A 22,628-nucleotide genomic window follows, 5' to 3' on the forward strand; every position below is an offset into this window, starting at 1 on the left:
AATACTCCCCAAACTAATCTATTTATTTAGTGCTATACCAATCAGACTCCCAAGAAACTATTTTAATGACCTAGAAAAAATAACAACAAAATTCATATGGAAGAATAAAAGGTCGAGAATTGCAAGGGAACTAATGAAAAAAAAGTCAGAGGAAGGTGGTCTAAGTGTACCTGATTTAAAGCTATATTATAAAGCAACAGTCACCAAAACCATTTGGTATTGGCTAAGAAATAGACTAGTTGATCAGTGGCATAGGTTAGGTTCACAGGGCAAGATAGTGAATAAAAATAGCAATCTAATCTTTGACAAACCCAAAGATCCCAAATTTTGGGATAAGAATTCATTATTTGACAAAAACTGCTGGGAAAACTGGAAATTAGTATGGCAGAAACTAGGCATGGACCCACATTTAACACCACATACTAAGATTAGATCAAAATGGGTCCAAGATTTAGGCATAAAGAACGAAATCATAAATAAATTGGAGGAACATGGGATGGTTTACCTCTCAGACTTGTGGAGGAGGAAGGAGTTTGTGTCCAAGGGAGAACTAGAGACCATTATTGATCACAAAATAGAACATTTTGATTACACCAAATTAAAAAGTTTCTGCACAAACAAAACTAATGCAAACAAGATTAGAAGGGAAGTAACAAATTGGGAAAAAATTTTTACAGTTAAAGGTTCTGATAAAGGCCTCATCTCCAAAATATACAGAGAATTGACTTTAATTTATAAGAAATCAAGCCATTCTCCAATTGATAAATGGTCAAAGGATATGAACAGACAATTTTCAGATGATGAAATTAAAACTATTTCCACTCATATGAAAGAGTGTTCCAAATCACTATTGATCAGAGAAATGCAAATTAAGACAACTCTGAGGTATCATTACACACCTGTCAGATTGGCTAAGATGACAGGAACAAATAACTATGAATGTTGGAGGGGCTGTGGGAAAACTGGGACACTGATGCATTGTTGGTGGAGTTGTGAAAGAATCCAACCATTCTGGAGAGCAATCTGGAATTATGCCCAAAAAGTTATCAAAATGTGCATACCCTTTGACCCAGCCATACTACTACTGGGCTTATACCCCAAGGAACTACTAGAGAAGGGAAAGGGTCCTGTATGTGCCAAAATGTTTGTGGCAGCCCTTTTCATAGTGGCTAGAAGCTGGAAGATGAATGGATGTCCATCAATTGGAGAATGGTTGGGTAAACTATGGTATATGAATGTTATGGAATATTATTGTTCTATAAGAAATGACCAACAGGAGAAATACAGAGAGGCTTGGAGAGACTTACATCAACTGATGCTGAGTGAAACGAGCAGAACCAGAAGATCATTATACACTTCAACAATGATACTGTACGAGGATGTATGCTGATGGAAGTGGATTTCTTCAACATAGAGAAGAGCTAATCCAATTCCAATTGATTAATGATGGACAGAACCAGCTACATCCAGAAAAGGAACACTGGGAAATGAATGTAAACTGTTATTTTTACCTTCTGAATCCAATTCTTCCTGTGCAACAAAAAATTCGTTTCTACACACATATATTGTATCTAGAATATACTGTAATATATTTAACATGTATAAGACTGCTTGCCATCAGGGGGAGGGGGTTGGGGGAGGAAGGGAAAAAATCTGAATAGAAGTAAGTGCAAGGGATAATGTTGTAAAAAATTACCCATGCATATGTACTGTCAAAAAATGTTATAATTATAAAATAAAATTAAAATTAAAAAAAATAAATTAAAAAAAAAAAAAGAAAAGAAAAATTGAGACATTAATACATTGTTGGTGGAATTGTGAACTCATCCAGCCCATTCTGGAGAGCAATTTTGAACTATGCCCAAAGGACTAGAAAGCTGTCCATATCCTATGGCCCAGCAATATTACTACTAGGTCTGTAAATCAAAGAGATCATAAAGAGGAAAAAGGACCCACTTGTACAAAAATGTTTTTAGCATCTCTTTCTATGGTGGAAAGGAATAGAAAATTGAGTGCATGTCCATCAATTGGGGAAGGCATTACACATAATTACATAGATTACATAACCACATAGTAACATAGTAACATAATACATACTAGAAGTATGTAACAAATAACATGATCAAATAATCATAAATTGAGAATTTATACATGTCCATAAGTCCATTGTCCATTAGTCTCATCTTGTGTTAGGAAATCCAATGATTCCTGCTGGTTTTAAAGTTCTTTAACAGTCTTCTTTTTAGCCATGCTCTTTCAGTGTCAGATGTTTCTTAGATTTTCTCCTTTGTTTTGAGGTCTTTCTCTTTCTCTGTCTCTCTCTGATGGACAAGGAGAATATGACTCGTTGGCACCCATCTGATTCCTTCTCTATCTGTGGAGATACAAGCAAACCCTCTCCCCCAGGCAGTTAACCTATCTGGTCCCTTCCATTCACCACTTTCTGGGTCTCTCCACATCACCTGGCAATTATCTAAGGACAATGGAGCTGCTCGCACTGGAAACTGCCCTTCTGGTGGGTTATAAAACCTGTCTGCAGGAGCCAGTGCATCTTTGTAAAAAATTAGAAAATTAATGGTATAGAGAACTAAATTTAGGAGTTCTCTAGGGTTACCTGTGGCACGCCATGAGAGAGACAGAGAGAGCCTCCCCCTCTTCTTCATCCCCTTCTCCTTTCTCCTCTGAGCCCTGTTCATCCTTCTCCCATCTGGAAAGCTCCTTCTCTTTGGATAGCATCTCTGTCAGGAAAACCAGAATTCAAATTCAAGACTCAGACACTTTCTAAATATGTGTCTTTTGAGAGGCAAATCACTGTTTCTTCATTGGTAAAATGGGGCTAATAATAGCACCTACTTCCTAGGCTTTAACATTCTACAAAAGTTATTATTGTCATTATTATTACTAACTATATGATGAAGAAATCAATTGTATTGATTGGCTATCAAGCTAGAACTGATCTGCATTCAAAAAGGTGGTAACTGGCCAAGGTAAGGCTTTCTTTTGTTCTTTCATGACTGCCTAAAATTCTCAAAGGGGAAAAAAATCTCAGACCTTTATTTTCATGTAGCCTATGGACACATATTCTTGGAACTACTTCTGTCTTTGTTTTGTCTCCCCCCCCAAACCTTGCTTTTAATTGAAGTACTGATTTTTGTGAGCTTCTAAAGGTTGAAATGATAAATCAAGAGAAATTAGAGAACCAGAATCCATTCCAAATTTTATGTCCATTCCTAAAAATAGAAGTACCAAGCAACCTGTTTGAGTCAGCATAGAGCCAAGAGCTTTGTGATCCATCCATCAGCTAGGCTTTATTTGGAAGTGAACTCAGCAGGATGAATGTCTGTAGCAGCTGAATTAAGTTTTAAGACACAGGTGAAATAGAAGAGCATGCTCCCCAGGTGTAAGGGGAAAACATTTGTGCTGCTTCTTCTTGTATCTTCACAGTAAATTTCCCTTTGTAAAAGCTCATTGATTTTAACTAGTTAAGTGAAACTGGAACACTAATCATTGGTGATTTACATTGTAGAATCCACACCAGAATAAGTGCTTACATCAATATCACTAAAAAAAGATATATCCTCACCTAAGTCTGATTAAAAGAAAAAAAATCTATTTCTGTTGTGATTTGCTCATTCCAACCCTTTCTCACACTAGTAGATATAGGTAATCAGATATGGGTACTGAGATCACTCTCATATCATTACATTAAAACTCTCTAGGATCCTAAAATTCACCTTTTTGATGGAAAATACAGTTATACATTCCACTATAGCACTAGAACCCTTATCCAATGCATTTGTAAATCTAAATAACCAACCACTCACAAGATAATACAACTATGCAGTGAAAAATTCTTGTTCAATAGTTTCAATCAAATCTGACTCTTCATGATCACATTTGGGGTTTTCTTGGTAAAGATACTGGAGTGATTTGCCATTTCTTTCTCATGTTCATTTTACAGATGATAAAGAATGAGAGGCAAACAAGGTTAAATGACTTGCTCAGGTTTATACAGCTAGTATCTGAAACCAGATTTGAAATGAGAAATATAAGTGTTACTGATTGAAAACTTCCCAGTGAAAAATTCAGCATGTCCCAGAAGTCTTAGTGTAGTTTTAAACTAATAAAACTTAAACTTAAACTTAAACTACTAAAGCTTAAAGCTGCACAAAACTATGCCATCATTTTATTTATATACACAACCCCTCACAACAATGACACTTTTGTGTCTGAAGCATATGATTTACTTAACAATAAAGCAAAAAATAATATCACAAATACTAATCAACCAAAAAAAAATACATACACACTACCAGATGACATTTTTCAACCAATTTATTCTACATCTATGGTAAAGAAAGTCCATGTGGTAAAGAAAGAGTGGGTATACATTTATAGGCATCTATCTAGGAGCCTGGGAGGGAAACACATGTGGAAGGAAAATTTACCACTCTGAACTGCATGCAGGGTTCAACACTATTGTTCCATTCAGGAACATCTGCATTACACAAAGCTAGTTCTTTCTTCACTGCTTGAGTATTAATTCTCATAGCTCTTAAACTCCTTTGCTATCCTGGTGAATGGCTTAAAGAATCAACCTAAATTGTAAATAGAAGTTTATATAGAATAATTTTACACACACACACACACACACACACACACACACACACACACACACATCTATTTATGTTTAATGGTAGTCTTTTCTATGGAGGGATGGGAAAGAGTAGGAAAAAATGAGAATAAAAGAAATTTACATGATAATTTTGTTGCATATTGAAAGGAATAGCAAGTTGTGCATAGTAGCTCTGCGGTTTCAAGTGCAATCATCTTTTTTATTGTACTATGTTGTGGAAATGCTTGTTTTAATCCATAAATATGTACTAATGTAATACAAAGGGGGGAAAGAATCAACCTGAGCTATGTTCTATGAGTTTTGTTCTGATTGGACAGCACAGAATCCAGATTAGTGAGTAATTATTCTATTTGAACATAGTATTTATAAACTCTTTCATTAACTATCACCCTTTTAAAAGTATTTAGAAAGTATTACCTTTTAAAGTGAAGAATAATTCTCTTTAAACGATAGAACTACAAAGCTCACCAAAACATCTCTCTCTGGGCTATATAGAATGATTAATCCATCCAGTTATTCACTCACCTGGATTTTGTGCTGTCCAATCAGAACAAAACTTACAGAATGCAGTTCAGGATAATTCCTTAAAGCAGCTCACCAGAAAACCAGAGCAGCTTCAGAGCTCCCTTTGCTTTTCCTTCTCTAGCCAAATGTAATAGAGAGCAACAAGTCATTATGTAAAGCTTCAATCATCCTCCAACTCTAGGTGGTTGTTGAAGAGTGATAACTATCATAGAAGTTCTTTGTCAATGGGAGCCAATCTCTCACTGACCAAACAGTAGTCCTCGAGCTAAAGGTTTCCATAGACTACCTGCTTATAACTGATAATAGTTCTGAAAGAGTATCTTTTCAGCCTCCCTGCTGTAGAGGTAAGGGAAGATTTCTTCCATTCCTGGTTATTTTATTCTTATATTATTCTCCCTAAATGATCTTATGCCTGTGATTCATCTTTCACTTAAAAAGTCACAACTCCTCAAATTTCTCTTTTGAAATCAACAATTCTTTTAAAATCATTCATCTATCTTTAAATGTTTATATTATTCTTTTTAAAAAAATTTTTATTCTTTTTGACATAAAACTGCACATGCAAATGAGCTATATTACTTATACAACTCTGAAGTCTTCAATATGGTCCTCTGGGTTTTTGGTGTCGTTTAGACTATTTCTTTATATTTGTATTTCTCTAGTTTTTACTAAATAAAAGATCTTTCTTAGCTTCTTTATAAAATTAGACTGTTCTCACATAAGCAAGGCATCATTCTCATATTATTCACAAAGAGTCTGTTTTACACCACAGGCCTTTTCCTCTCCCAGACAGTCTAAAACTCATTTGAAAGCTGTTTCTTCAAACATATTTATTAGTAGTACATATTAAGAGGATATTCTTTTCTTAATCCTAATGGACGTCAAAATGTTCATTCACAACAGTGGAAATATCTCATTTCTTTTGATGATATAAATCCCCTCCTTTACCAAAAAAAAAAAAAAATCCTTTCCCTTTCATAACTACATTGTTAGTTTATTTTTAAAAAGACAGAGTAACTTTATGCCAAGAAAGCTTCATTAGATTTATTTATTGAGCCTACATATTGGTTATTATGAACAATTTTGTCCTAAATTCTTTCTCTAATTTCTATTCCCAAGGCAATAATATAGGCTGTCCAGTTTTACTGAATGTAACATGCTTTCTGTGTCCTTGTGAGTCTTTGAAGCAACATGTTAGGAAGATACTTTTTCAAGTAAATAAGTTGCTTGCTGTTAAAGGCTCCCATACAGCTTTGTCCTATGTCTTATATCCAGCATTTTTATACTTCACACTTCCTTCAATTAGCACAAGAACAAAGACCACTGAGCTTGCCCCAGATCTACAATATGGTATACAGAAATAAAACAACCAGGTCCTTTACAACATTTATTTTTTCACTAAGTTTAACAAGAAATGAATAGTCTGGTTGAATTGTGTTGCTTCTTCAGCAAAAAGCCACTCCAGAACCTGAATGTCTTCTTTCTCCAGAGAGGCTGTGTCTTAAATAATCTCACATTAATCTTTTTTACCCTAAAAATTTGTTTAAGATTGTACTGGTTAGAGTGTATGTAACATGTTCTGTGTAGATCATTTCCACAAGAGCTGAGCAGTTCATTTAAGTTTTGTTGATTCAATTTTTTTAAATCCTCAATATGGTTATTAGGGATTTGAAATTTCAAATACGGAAGAAACTTAAAGTAACTGGTCTTTTCTACATTCAACTTGAAATTCTTAGTGCTTTAAGTGTAAATATGAGGAAAATGAAAAATATAATGAACCTTTTCTCAAGCAGAAATTCCTCAATTCAGTAATACTGAACCAAAAGAAAGTTCATAGAAGTTTACTCCCATCCAGAGAAGACTCTTATAAAATATTCTACCAATTTCATTTCAATATTTCATGTCGCAATTAACGTGGTAGTAGTAAAGTATTAGAGGGGACTGGGAGAATAGGGGGAAGTAGGAAGGATGTCAACAAACTCACCAAATGTTAACATTAGGCCTTTTTGCATCTCTTTCAACCCCGGGATAGAGATTACATCCTTACTCCTGATTCTGTATCCAAAGGGTCTAGCAGAGTACCTTATGCACATTAGTTACTCAGTAAATATTTGTAGAGCCAGTTAGATGGTGTAGAGATGGTGTCAGGCCTGGAGTCAAGAAAATTCATTTTCCTGAGTTCAAATCTGGCCTGAAACACTTTTTAGCTGTGTGATGCTGGGAAAGTCATTTAACACTTTGCTTTCTAGAGAAGAAAATAGGAGATCATTCTAGTATCTTTGCCAAGAAAATTCTGAATAGGGTCACATAAAATTGGATGTAATTAAATAATAACATTGGTTGAATGATTGGTTGAAAGCTTTTATGTTAAATCTCAAAAGGTGAGATTGTTTTAAATCTTACTTCAATTACCTTCTCAATTTTGTTATTCTCAATATCTGATTAACCAATGTAACAATACAGGATCATAGACGGGTGTGATGAAATAGCAAACCTCTATCTTTTTGACACAGAACTTGCCCTATTGATCAAGAAAAATACTAGAAATGTAAGTGGGATTTTTTTTTTATTTTTTTTTTTTGGCTAGGAAAAATTCTCAAGCCATTTAGCATCAATAGATCATGTGCCATCTCTCTGTCAAAGTAATGACTTCCTGTCCATTAAATGAAAAATGGTTGGACAAGTTGTGGTGTATAATTGTAATGGAATACTATTGTCCTATAAGAAATAATATAAGGATGATTTCAGAAAAAAAAACCTGGAAAGACATATGAACCAAACCTGGAGAACACTGTTAACATTTAATTATCATACATTACTGTTTTTATTGTGTTTACAGTATTTATAATACTGTGAACAGTAAAAACAGTGTTATATGATGATCATGTTAACAACTTGGCTAATCTCAGGAATACAATGATCCACATCAATTCATGATGGGCTCATGAGTAAAAATGTTATCTACAACTAGAGAAAGAACTGATGGAATCTGAATGCAGATCAAACATACTATTTTTTACTTTATTTTTTTTTCATGGATTTTTTTTTTTTTTGTTTATGTTTTCTTTCACTAGGAAAATGCAAGAGGGCAGAAGAGGAGAGGGAAAGACTTGAGCTCAAACTTTAAAAAAAAAAAGAATATTAAAAATTGTTTTTATATGTAATTGGAGGAATATATTAAAAATAGTTTCAAGTAAATCATACATTTTAAAGACATATTTTTGTTTTATTATATATGTATATTAAAATGCCCATTTTATTTTGTGTTTGTTAGGCTCAAAATAAAAATAATTTTTTTTTAAAAAGAACTCCCTTTAAACATCACTATTTTCTTTGAAAAACTTGAGACTATCTATTGAAGAATATTTGGATTTGTACACTTGGAATTATGAAAACAGCACAAGGTGGTTCATAGGAATTTAAAAAAAAAACACTTTAGGAAACAAAAGATTTATGACTTTAATAAGGCCTTCTGAATCCCAGGATTCAGTGCCAAAATATATTTTAGTAAACAGGGCTAGATCCCAAAGCAAGTTATTTGAAAGGGAGAAAATACCAAAACTGAATTCTTCAAAGGGCACCATTTTCTTGGGGGATACTAAATGATTTATAAGTGAAATCAATTTCTTCCTCTGCCTCACTAGTATCATTAGATCATATTGTTTGACAGTGTTCAAGAAAAACAATATGAATGAATGTTTTCTTTCAGTTTTCTGATTTTCCCATATTCAAATAACCTCTAAACTCTTTTACTTCCCAGGATGCATTGAATCAATTAACAAGCATTTGTAAATCACTTACTCAGTGCCAGTAACTGTGCTGAAAAAGCAAAAACAAAAAGCCAATCTCTAATTTGGGAAGGTTTCTATTCTTCTGAAAAAGGACAACATATATGTCAGACATGTAAGACAAGTACAGAGTAATTAGTAATCTTCAGAAGAGATGACAGTAATAACTGAAAGGACAAGGAAAGCCCTCCAGGAGAAAGCATATTTAAGCTGAATTTTAAAGAAAGCCAGTGTTAGAAGTTGGTGGAGAGAGCATTCCATGCACTGGTACAGAAGCTCGGTGATAGGAGATAAACAGGTGGGATTATGCTAGAGCCAGCTCTAACCAGAGTCCCAAGATAAAATTATCAGTATGTGAGCATTTCGCCCTTAACAAAGCATCTCAGAAATCAGCAAATGCTGTAAAATCAAGATTTAGTTTATTTTTTTTTGTCTAAAGTGATGAAGAAAATGTTAATAATGCAGATTAAATTTTAAAGAGCTTTACTTCCTTCTTTGTCTCCTACTCCTCTACTCCTTTTCGTCTTCTTGTGGTTGTTCTTCTTGTAGTTCTTCTCTTATTTCTTCTTTCTTCTTCAGAACCAGTTGTTAAACGTTTGTCAAACGTTTGTATGTTAATAGCATGTTGACAAAAATTGCAAATACAATGCAATATGGACTCCCAGTCCCTTAAATGATCCTTTTAAGGTCAGAATATCAGTAATGGCTTTACATTCCTACTTTTAAGATAGTTACTTTTGATTAAGTAGAGCTGAACCACACCCTAAGTCCCTCCCCTTTTCCTTCCTTCCCCCCCAGACATTCTAGTAAATACAGAGAAATTTAGCTAGATCTCAGCTTCTAATGTTTTGCCCCTTTCCATTAGGATTCGTGGCATTAAAGGCAAAACTATCAGAATCAAGTAGTTTTCCTTGCCCAGATTGCTAATGGCTACTTGGGTCTCATGACCAGGCTTGCTACTTCCATTCTGCCTCCTCCTCCTCTCCTCCTGAAAGTATAAACAGCTTTTGTTAGAGTCTTGGAGTTGGGGAATTTATTGTGCTCTACACTCATGAGACATCCCACAAGGTGGCAGTTTTGCAACTCTTTAAACTTAATCAAAAATGCTTTATTTCTCAACTCATGGCTTTGATTTTTTTTCAGGATGTGAAATGGCATGAACAAGAAACAGTCAGGATGCTGAACCATCAATTCATGAAAGAGAGTAGAATATGAAAAGATTAAAAAAGTAGGAAGACTGGGGGAGCAGTGGATAGAGCACCAACCCTGAAGTTAGAAGGACCTGAGTTCAGATCTCACCTCAGACACTTCACTTCCTAGCTGTGTGATCCTGGACAAGACATTTAATCCCAATTGTCTCAGGAGAGAGAGAGAGAGAGAGAGAGAGAGAGAGAGAGAGAGAGAGAGAGAGAGAGAGAGAGGAGAGAGAGACATATAGAGAGACAGAGAGACAGAGAGACAGAGAGAGACAGAGAGAGAGAGGAGAGAAGCCAAATTGTAAAATATTTTAAATGCCGCCAAAGGACACTACTCAGAAAAAAAAAAAAAAAAAAGTCACAAAGAGAAACAGCTATAGTGTTGAGACAGAATCAGAGAGGAAGATAAAACAGAAAGACAGAAAGAGAGAAAGGAGGGAGGAAAAAAAAAACAGGAGAGGAAAGAGAGATAGAGAAGACAAAATGAGGTTTCAAACTCCTATGAATTATGCAGTAGCTGGGAAATTCCCCATGGTTCTATTGGCATCCGGAAATCATGTCGTTCTCTGGGAGTGGGATAAAATGAATTAATCCATTGGGGCTTTCACTGCAACTATAATATAGCTAAAGCAAAAATATGGTACATTATAGACTCTCAGAACTGGGCAGGACCTTATTGATCATCAAATATAACCAGAGGCATTCTGCTAAATCTTTAATACTTGGTCTTTCAAGGAAAATAAAAAAGTATCTGTGACTCACTTGCAAACCAAATCTTCATCATTATTAACATTTTATCCATAACATTCTTCATTCAGAATAAGCCAAGTCTTGATTTATAGCATTTGCTGATTTCTGAGGTATCTATGCTCATACTGAAAATTTATGTCCAGTTTGAACTGGTTCCAACAGACCCTTGAGCACAACACATATGTGCAACATACCTGATAAGTGGACAGCATCTAATAGTGGTATTATTTTCCATGGTCAGGGTCATTCTCATGACATAGGACAATACCATGGAAAAGACAATTATAAACCTTTTATATTATTCACTCAATTTATATTTTAAGTGTTCAATTCCTTAAGTAGTAACACTCCTCTCATCAGTAAAAACTACTAAAAAAAAAAAATACTGTAGAATCTAGAATATAGAGACTTGGACTATACTTTTACATATGCAAAAGTTCAGCTCCCTCTCTCCATCACAAAGAGAGGAAAGTCCTGAGAAAGAGAAAGAGCTTCAACCACAGCTATTTCTATGACCTGGAGTAACAGACCTTACTTGTTTGGTATCTTAGCTTGTTCATCTATAAAATGAAATGGTTTAACCAGATGATCCTGACATCTTTTCTAGCTCTAAATCTGTACCTTTACTATTTAGTAGCACAAAGCCAATTTATGATTTATATTTTCATGTCCAAGAAAAGAATTTTGACCAGGAAAGTAAACAGTGACTGATCTCTTACTTTAGTTTTTGGTCTGGATCAGATTAATTTATAAACCAATCCTGAGAGGATCTTAGGATCAAATTGGATTTCTAGCTCAGCTTCCATATAATTCCTATAAGAGAAAGAAACTAACCCTATAAGTTTAATTTGACTGAATTGCCTAAAAATTAATCCTTGTTGCATGGAATCTCCATGAGGGCTTCAATGGGAATTAAGAGAATTTCTAATACTAAAGCAAATGGTTGCATATGACAAAGGACTACTATTTAGTCCTATACAAAAGCAGTTTAAAAAATAGGTTTAACATTAGGTCAGAGACACTTTGCCTGCCTTTTGGTTCAACAGTCTTTGGTTGAATATGGTCACTTATAATCTCAGATATCATCAAAAATATTTTCAGCCCAACCTTCTCAGCCAGAGACTTTTTTCGTTACTATGTAATAGTCAGAATGATAAGCAAAAAATGTAAAAGTAAATTTAGAGAGAACAGTGAGAAATACCAAACAACACAGTGAGGAGGAACACAAATTTTATCCCTAGTAAGGACAAAAGAGAATATATACAGTAGGAAGCAGCAGTTATGGGTACAGACTCAAGGTCTGTACTCTATAGCTATCCAGCACTATAGATACAAGTTGCTCCTTCTATATATATTCCTAGGACATGAATTCCTTATATCACCCCTTGTATCACCCCTACATCAGTACCCTAACAACAAATATCACAGTTGATCATCACACATTCTTGCTATTATTATGTACAGTGTATACTTGGTTCTCACTCAGTAACAGTTCATGTAAATCTTCCCAGGTCTTTCTAAAATCAACTTGTTAATCAATTTTTATAGAACAATAATATCCCATTATCTTCATATACCACAACTTGTTCAGCCATTCCCCAATTGATAGGAATGTACTCATTTTCCAATTCTTTGGTACCACAAAAAGAACTGCTACAAACATTTTTGCATTTGTGGGTCCTTCCCCCTCCTTTATGATTTCCTTGGTATACAGACCCAGTAATGACATTGTTGGGTCAAAAAGTATGCACAGTTTTATAGTCCTTTGGAAATAGTTCCAATTTGCTCTCCAGACTGGTAGGAACATATCACAACTCCACCAACAATGCATTAGTGAACCAGGTTTCCTACATCCTATAGGAAGAGACAAGTTTCTATATTAAACTACATATATGTCTGATATTCTCTCTTTGAGCTTTACCATTCACACAGGTCTCATTCCCCTCCCTTCTTTCCCTCAACTGTAATAAGTCTTTTTTGCCTCTTCATGTGATCTATCCCATTTTACTCCCCATTTCTTCTTCTTCCAGTATAATCCCTTTTCCACCTGTAGCTTCTTTTTTATATCATCACAGTAAAGTAAAATTTTTAACTATATCCTCTAAGTATAGCCCTATACTTCCTATATAGGTATGTTAACATATTAACCTTTAAAAAATAGTTTTTTTTTTCTTTCCTTTTCATCTTTTTATGCTTCTCTTGAGTTCTGCATTTCAAGATCAAATTTTCTGTTCAACTCTGGTCTTTTCATCAAAAGTAAATGAAAATCCCTGATTTCAATGAATGTCTATCTTTTCCCATGAAAAATAATGCTTAATTTTGCTGGATAGTTGATTCTTGGCTACAATCCAAGTTCTTTTGCCTTCTCATATTCCAACCCAATCAATCCTTTAGATTGGAAGCTACTAAGTCCTGGGTAATCCTGATTGTGGCTTTGAATGTTTCTTTCTGGTGCATCAGTTCTTATAAGACTTCCCAGGTTTTTCTGATGTTAATCCCTTAATTTTTGATTCTTTGCCACCAGAAAAGGGGGCAAAGAATGTAAGTCATTTTTGTACATATAGGTCCTTTTCTTTTTTTCTTTTCTTTTCTTTTCTTTTCTTTTCTTTTCTTTTCTTTTCTTTTCTTTTCTTTTCTTTTTTTTAAATCTCTTTTGGAATAGAGACCTAAAAGTGGTATTGCTCATTCAAAGTAGTTTTCCTTTGGCAATTCCATGAAACACTAAAACCTAGACATGGATCTTTTTTTTTTTTTTTAAATCATGTCTTTTAGGTAGTCCAATAATTTTTAATGTATCTCTCCTAGATCTGTTTTCTAAATCATTGGTTTTTTCCAATGAGATGTTTAATGTTGTCTTCTATTTTTTTTTATTCTCTTGGTTTTGTTTGATTGTTTCTTGATTTCTCATAAAGTCATTAGCTTCCTTTTGCTCTATTCTGATTTTTACAAATTATTTTTTCAGTTTTGCATGTCCTTTTCCATTTGCCTAATTCTACTTTTAAAAGAAGTTTGCTTCATTGGAGTTACACACACACACACACACACACACACACACACACACACACACAGAGCCACTTCTTTTTAAAGAACACTTTTTTTTCAATGAATTTTTATACCTATCTTTCCATTTCACTAGTTCTGGTTTTTAAGACATTTTTTCCTCAATGGCTTTTTTGTACTTCCTTTAACAATTGGCCTACGATGTTTTTGAAGGTATGATTTTACATATATAGATACAAACACAATTGTTGCATAAAACATACACAGGTATACACATACATACATACACACACACACATAAACACAATAAACTGAGAAGAAAAGCAAAAGTCTACTTTTGTCCTGAAAATAAGCTTTTCAATTGCTTCTTTTGACTGAAATATTTTAAAATTACAAATCTTATTACATCACCTATAAGTAAGTCCATAAAGAAAAATGATTTAAATTTGTTACCCTACATTTTCCTATTTGGGTCTCTACATTACTTATTCTCATTCCTTTCAGAATTTCAATCTGCAGCATCTGTACAAAAATGAATTTCAAAAATAATAAGTAGCTAGTCTGTTTCATTCAAACAATTGTAAGCCTTCCCTGAGTAGGTGCTACTAATAGATGCAAATACCTCAGTCTACCTAAGTAATACAATGAAGTATCTACATGCTTTTGAAAAAACAATGATAGTCTACTGAAACATTTTACTGCTACTAGATCATTATCATTACTATTATGTATGTATAACCTAATAACAATAACATGGAAAAGGCAACTATAGCAAGCTCAAGGTCCCTCTAAACTAGTGAATTTTTTCACCAATCACGTCAAAGTCATTAAATTAATAATGTGAAAAAAATATAAAAATGTAATGTGAAATTGGCTGTACCTTTAAGTGTGGTTGAATTCATTACATTTACACTGGGAGTTATTTAGAAGAATGGTTTAGATCAAGGTCCATGTTTGTAAGGAAAAGCCTGAAAAAGAAAAAAAAAAAAAAAAAATAAGGACCTGAGGGAAAACCTGGGGAAAGGAGATAAGGAAGTGCTATGTAAGGTTTTGTTTGGATCTCTATGATCTCTGACCTCAATATTAGAGAGGAGCTTGTAGAATTGGACAATAGGAGGAATTGGAGAGCTTATGGAAGTGAGCAAGCCAGATGGAGGGTTAGAAGATATCACAGAGACTACCATTTTCTTTCATCTCTAAGTGTAATTCAGAGGAAGCTCACAAGTAAAATACTGAAATGAAAAAATTTTTAATTTATATTATTGTGCAATTAGTTATGCCAGGGCATCCCACCTCTTACTCCATCTTCCACAGAAGTATACCCTTGAGGCTACTGGTTAGGGATGGAATTATTGGGTTTGTTTTACTACATTGACTTGCATATGGAAGACTATGCTTGTGTTCCCCTTGTCTTGGGAAAAAGGCCTAATGAAGAGAATCTCTGTGTTCAATAGCGACTAGAATAAGCACAGAGATAGGGTTTGCTGTTGGCATGTGAGTGGAAAGCCAAGCTAAAATAGTAATATAACATAAATCAAAAAGAATACAGTGGATGCCCTTGCAATCTTCAATGACTAACCAAGCTCTAAGCACTCCATAGCACTTTCTTCAACAGCCATTATGGCCACTGCAACAAATTCTTCTCCTCAACCCATTCATTTTACTAGGAGAAGTCTTCACACGCTTATGGCTCCAAGAAGCCCTAGAATGTCCAACAGCCATATTGTGGTAAAACTACTTTGGCAGATGGGCTAAGCCAGATTGAGGGTAACCAATAGGCCTCAAACTCATGGCTGGCTAAAGGGGATCTCTACCCCTAGCAGGCCAAGACTTTATCAGGTATGCTCAAAGAAGGCTCCTTTATTTGGAGTCAAGCTGAGGACAATTGAGACTCAGTATCTGGACAAAAATGGTTCTACCCCCTAATGGAGTGGGGGCCATCCAAGAAAGAGTTTTTAGTTTTCTTCTTCAGCTAAACACATCTTTAATTATACCTTGTAACATCAACTGAGGACTGGAGAACCAAATCTTCCTCTCCTTATACTAATGAAATGCTAAATCATAACTAATTTTTCTTCCTAAATAAAAAGAGAAAAAAAACAAAACTTTCTGAACAACATTTTTTAAATGTTTACCAATATCATAAAATTAAATTATTTATTTGAGTATTGTTTAATAAGGGATTTCATTTGATTTATTTAAATGAGGAGAGAAGGGACAAAAGTGCAGCTTTAAAAAATGGAAATTGTCCATCACATAATACAACACTTTTTTTTAGTTTAGTATATTAGTATTTGATAAATATACTAAAACATACTATACTATAAGTATAAATATTCTATAGTATATTAATTTAATATATTATTATAATAAAATAATTCTGTATATTAGCTAACACAATTATGTCTTAAATATAATTGAGTATATCATCTCCAAAAGATAAAATTCCAATTCCTGGGAAAATTTTGAAGTGCATGGGTGTCAAATTCCAAAAGTATTTGGGTTCTAGGCTAATGTTGTGAAATATCCCAAAAGAATTTATAGGTTCAGACCTACATTTCCAAATCAAGAGGCAAAGATTTTAATATTTTTATAATGCTGTTGGCAACAGGCTTAATTACAAAATGGAGTTAATGAAGAAGAGGGAGTACAAATATGTAATTTTATAGGAAAAGTGAACCAGGTGCTTTATATCCCTGATTTTGGAAGTAGACTTGGGGGGGTGGGGGGGTTTAAGCATTTCATTGTTAGTCATTAGCTCCAGGATATCAATGGCATACTAATTTTATGACTTAGAAGTGGAGCTGAGGAGTAGTTAGGTAAAGCATCTCACTCCAGGCACTCCCATCATAGCTAGCCATAAAATGTAAATTAAGGCAAGATAATCTAAAGGCAGAGATACCATATTCTTAAGATAAACAATTTGAAGCCCATATCATATCATCTCCAAGGGTCTGTAGAGTTTAAAATCATCCCACCTACAATAAGAGAAACTAAGGCAGAGGTCTGAGCCAATGGTACTTTATTAAAGAGTTCATGGTCCCCTCTAATGAAGTGGATCACAGATATTCTTCATGATCTCAGATGTCACTTCCTTCTAGGGCCCTATTTTTATAGGCTAGATATCCAGACATTCTGGAACAGCTATACCAAATATAGAATAATACCATTGAATAAGCAAAATAATATGTCAGCAGGTCACAATTTAGGTGAAGCAAAGAATATCTCCACATAAGATGGACAGGAGGAAATGGTACAAGCTATCACAGTCAGTTACCTATATAGTCACAAAATCTGCTCCTATTGGACAAGTGATTGATCCAGAGATTCAAAAGTATTTTGGGGGTCTTTCCATGTCATTATGATCTCTGCCACGAAGGACTTGATCACAATAACAAGGCAAAACAAAGGTGAAAGGTCTTCAGCAAAATTCCTATAGTTAAGCAAGTAAACTGCAGCTCACAGCTCTTATATATAGAACTGTGATAGGATTCTATCAAATTGATTAACATTGATTGGAATAGAGTAGGGATCCTTAATGAATTACTTCTCTCAGGTTGTATTCCTAAAGTCATTCATTCCCAGGCCAGGTAGCCCATCAGGCCACAATCATATCAGAAAGGCTTCTGATTTGTATGCAGTACTTAAATTTTAAAATTTATTTTTCATAATTTAAATATTTCTATTTTAGTTTTATATTTTCCCTATCACTTTTCTTTATATCTTTTTCATCTTTTTTAAAAAATAAAACTTAGATATATATGTTAATATTTGTGCAATTCTATTGGAAAAAAATTTGTAAGTCATTCTGAAAATGTGGTCAGAAGTTACTCAGATTTCAATATCTCATTGAATTATTGTGAAAACTGGTAGAAAAAATATAAAGGATGGAGAGGGGGATAAGCATTTATATCGTGCCCATTATATGCCAGGTTTTATGCTAAGCTTTACCAATATTTTCTCATTTGATCTTCATAACAACTCTAGGAGGTTGATGCTATTTTTTGCAGTTGAGGAAAGTAAGGTAAACAAAACTTAAGTGATTTTCAGGTCACACAGCTAACAAGGAACTGAGATAAATTTCTTTTTTTTTAAATTAAAGGTTTTTATTTGCAAAATATACACGAGTAATTTTTCAACATTAATCCTTATAAAACCTTTTGTTCCAAATTTTCTCCTCCTCCCCATCTCTTCCCCTAACTAGCAGGTAGTCCAATACATATTAAATATGTTAAAATATATGTTAAATCCAATATATGTATACATATTTATATAGTTATTTTGATGCACAAGAAAAATCAGATCAAGAAGGAAGAAAAAAAAACTGAGAAAGAAAGCAAAATGCAAGCAAACAACAACAGAAAGAATGAGAATGCTATCTTGTGGTCCATACTCAATTCCCATAGTCCTCTCTCTGGGTGTAGATGGCTCTCTTCATCACTGAAAAAGTGGCACTGGTTTGAATCATTGCTGAAAAGAGCCATTTCCATCAGAATTGATCATTATATAATCTTGTTGTTGCTGTGTACAATGATCTCCTGGCTCTACATATTTCACTTAGCTTCAGTTCATGTAAGTCTCTCCTGGCCTCTCTGATAGTGTTCTGGTGGTCATTTCTTACAGAATAATTCTTACAGAATAATTTAATAATTTAATAAAAATTTCTTACAGAATAAATTCTTACAGAATTTCTTCCATGACATTCATATGCCATAATTTATTCAGCCATTCTCCAATTGATGGGCATCTGTCAATACTCAAACTTAGGTAAATTTTAATTCATCTCTTCCAGACTCCAGACCCCTTTTTTAAGCAGAAAGATATCTTTTTCTTTTTTTCCAAATAAGAGCGTATTATTTTAATTTCCTCCTTGGCAGTTTCCATGCAACAAGTAATTCCTTCTCCAATCTGTCCTCTCCAAATTTATCAAAATAATCTTCTTCAGATAAGGTGTGATCAAGTTGCTGCCCAGTTCAAAAACTTTCAGTATTTCTCCATTGCCTCAAAGACAAAATAAAATCACTCATTCTATATATTTGTTAAGAACTCTTTACATGCCAAGCTCTCCACTGAATTCTGAAGGTACAAATACAAATTTAAAAAACAAACAAACAAACAAAAAACAATCCCTGTACTCAAGCAGTTTAAAATTTAATAGACCATCCAAACAGAAACTGAAAAAGTGAAGGGACTGGTAGGTGATGGAAAAGTTCTAAAGAAATTGAAAAGCAGTGTAGCTAGTGAAGAAAATGGGGAGACCTGTACTAAACCCCCTCTTTATATGGAGGTCCTAGAGCCTACCACCCTGCTCTCTAATCAAAGAGTCTTATCTGTGGAGCAGAAGATACTGATGAAATATGAAGACCAGCAGACTCACTCTCACTAAAAAAATGAGATTTCTCAGTGATGATTATCCTGGGGAAGGAAGGCATTGGTAGAGATGACCAAAGAAATCTAAAAACAGAACAAGTTTGGGAGAGAAATAGCTCCAGACTATCTTTCTTGTTTCATTCCATATTAATCAATCATCATCATACTATCACAAAAATTGATCTTCCAACCGAATGGATAATTCTCTTCCCCAAACACATCCTTGCTTTCAGACAATAACTCACAATTATGGAAATGTCAATAATAAATATAGTTGATAATAAGTATAGAGATTCTGAACCTCTGAAGGGATTGTTAAGACAAGTGCTCAAAGACCCTCATTATGACAGCTTTCTGGCAGCATTCTTTTCAATTTAATTCTTAAGATGCTCAGAGTAATTCAGAATCAAGGTCAAGAGAGGTAAGGAGTTTTCACAAGGGAGCATAAGTTAGAAAATGTCTAGTGCTATTGAAATCTAAGCAACAAGTGAGGATCTCAAAAGATAATGAAATTCTTAAAGAGGCAACTAGGTGACCCCAAGAAGTAAGAAGCCAGATCTCAAATCAGGAAGATATGAGTTCAAATATATAAACTAGCTGTATGTCTCTCAGCAAGCTATTTACTCTCTTCCTGCCTCAGTTTTCTTATCTAAAAGGGGGATAATAATAGAACCTATCTTGCCAGGATTATTGTGAGATAACGAGGTAATATTTATAGAGTGCTTTGCAAACTTTAAAGTGCTATATGATTTTCTTGCTAGTAATATTGTTGTTAATAATAATGAGAATAAAACTTTAGCCTTCTTGAGTATTTTTCCTATAATAGGACACAACCTAGCTTCAATCCCAAGTACAATGTGATAAAGTGTACTCCATTGTATTTATAAGAAGCCACAATATGCTAAACTGCATTTTTAAGAACAAGCCACTTATAAAAATAACCTCTTTACTGAAAAAGCATAATGCTGAGGTCTATCGGATTTGGAAAAGGGTGTGAGTATAAGTCACTGGAAGCATCTGCAGAGGTTTTGTAATGATTTATTTTAGAAATTTCTCTAATATCCAATTAGTGATCTGGAACTTAGAATTCACCTGAATTTTTCTCCTTTCTCTAAACACTATGAAAATTGTTTTATGACTAAGTCTGATGTCATTATAATATTCTTAGTTCAGAATCTTCATCTAGTGACTCAGAAGTTGCAAGGGAAAGTATTCCAAAAATTAACATCAGTGTTATTTGAAATATTTCAATACTGAGAATCTCTTACTAAAAATAAGGGCAAATGAATAACTTCACTGACTGATGAAATCCTTAGATCAAAACTACTATGGCAGAGCACAAAACAAATTAGAATAATTTAACAAATCATCATAATTATTCATAATAACCACATTTGTCAACCAATTTTTGTCAAAATGCATTGTTTCTTATGGGGTTCACACCCTCAATTTGTAAAATTACTTTCCATAAATGATGGATGTTGATGCTGATTAGGAAATACATTCTTGAACTTATTTCTACAGAAACAATGATAGGAAACAAAGTGGATTTGAAGGGGAAAGAGAATTTAATTCAAATCCTATCTCTAAGTTAATGGCTCTTTGACCATGGAAAAATCACTGTTTTCAAATCTTCAGTTTCCTAATGTGTAGAATGGGGAGAATAATCTCTATTATATTGAATTCATGGGATTATTGTGAGGATTAAAGGAGACACGTAAAATACTTTGCAGATCTCTTATCATCTCTTATTACATTAGCTGTCTGGGCATCAGAAAGCCAGGAGAAATGTCCTCCAAACTCAAGCTCCCAAACATAATTCATTCATACATAGGAATTCCCCACCTCCTACATATTGTCACAGGATCACACATTTAGAATCAGATTCCTTCTATAATATAGATTCCTATATAATCCAACCTCCTCCTGCTCTATTTGACAGATGAGGAAATAGACCTAGAAAGGGAAAAGGGCACACCTACTGTCATACTAGTCATTCAAAGAAACAGTTGTTAAGTGCCTAGGATTGTCAGGCATTATATCAAGTGCTGGGCTTGCAAAGAAGGGTGAAAGGCAATCCCTGATCCTAAAAAGCTCACAGTGTAATAGGGAAGACAATATGAAAACAAGTTAGGAAATGAATAGCAAAGGAACCAGTTATGAATCATTGTCAGTGAGGGCTAAGGGTAAGGAATAGGGAGAATGGAAAAACAGGCAGAGGTCCGTTTATAAAAGCCTTTGAATTTTAAACAAAAAATTGTATATTTGATCCTGGAGGTAATAGGGAGTCACTGTTGTTTATTAAGTATGTATGGAGTGGGATGGACAGAATGGTGACGTGGTCAGGCCAATGCTTTAGGACAACTGAGTGGAGGATGAGCTGGCTTGCAGAAATTTGTGGCAAGGAGACCAACAACCAATATTACAGAGATGAGGTGAGACGGTGCCAGTGCAGAGAAGAGAGGATATATGCACAAGAATTATGGAGGTATAATTGATAGTATTTAGCAACAGATTGGATTTGAACAGTGAGAGGTAAGGAGTCAGGGATAACACCTAGGTTGTGAGCCTTAATTTCTTAAATGAACTTTCTTTCTGAACTTTTCTGAAGATTTTTTTCTAGGGCTCTAATGATCACTGGGAATTCCAGAGGATTCCTTCATTAGGTACTATTGAATTTTGCTTAACTTGTTTTGTTCTTTTTGAGATTTCTCAATTTTCCCTTTAGGAACATTACTTTCAATTGTTTGTGCCTTGGATTTTTAATGTTTTTGTAATTTCCTTTTTAACATTTGATCATTTTCTGAAATTGCTCATCATTGTCACTCTGACCCCTCCCATTTTGGGAGTTGGGCTACTTTTGGTTTCAATCTCATTGAGCAAAAGAGGAACAGCCTTAATGGTTTTCTGTTAATCTTTCCTATCCTCCCCCTTACGTGGCTGAATGTGGTCAAACATGTATGTCATCATTTTTTGCCCATCCAATTCCTTTTGTCCTTTTCCCTATGTTTAGTTAGTTAGGTAGAATCAGCACCTGCCATTTCTTGCAGAATGAAGAAAGGAAATGGATATTCAACTGGGAAGCAGAATTGTGTGTTTATTTCCAAACTCCTCAACATGTTTTCTTTGATGTTATCAGCTGTCTTCAAGGAAGATGAAAATGGCATCCAGATCAGTTTCCAGAGATGGTAACCTATTTGACTTGAAAAGTCTATGAACTAAGACTAAAGTGAACAGGGAGTTAGTGGAAAACTTTCTGGCCACAGATGATTGGTGGCCTAACAACTACACCAAGAAAATGGAGGTCTTCTCTATCAGTATTACACATTCTATGTATGAAACCATTAGTCACAGTAAATGGAT

Source organism: Sminthopsis crassicaudata, chromosome 4 (assembly GCF_048593235.1).
Source record: "Sminthopsis crassicaudata isolate SCR6 chromosome 4, ASM4859323v1, whole genome shotgun sequence".
Taxonomy (NCBI): Eukaryota; Metazoa; Chordata; class Mammalia; order Dasyuromorphia; family Dasyuridae; genus Sminthopsis; species Sminthopsis crassicaudata.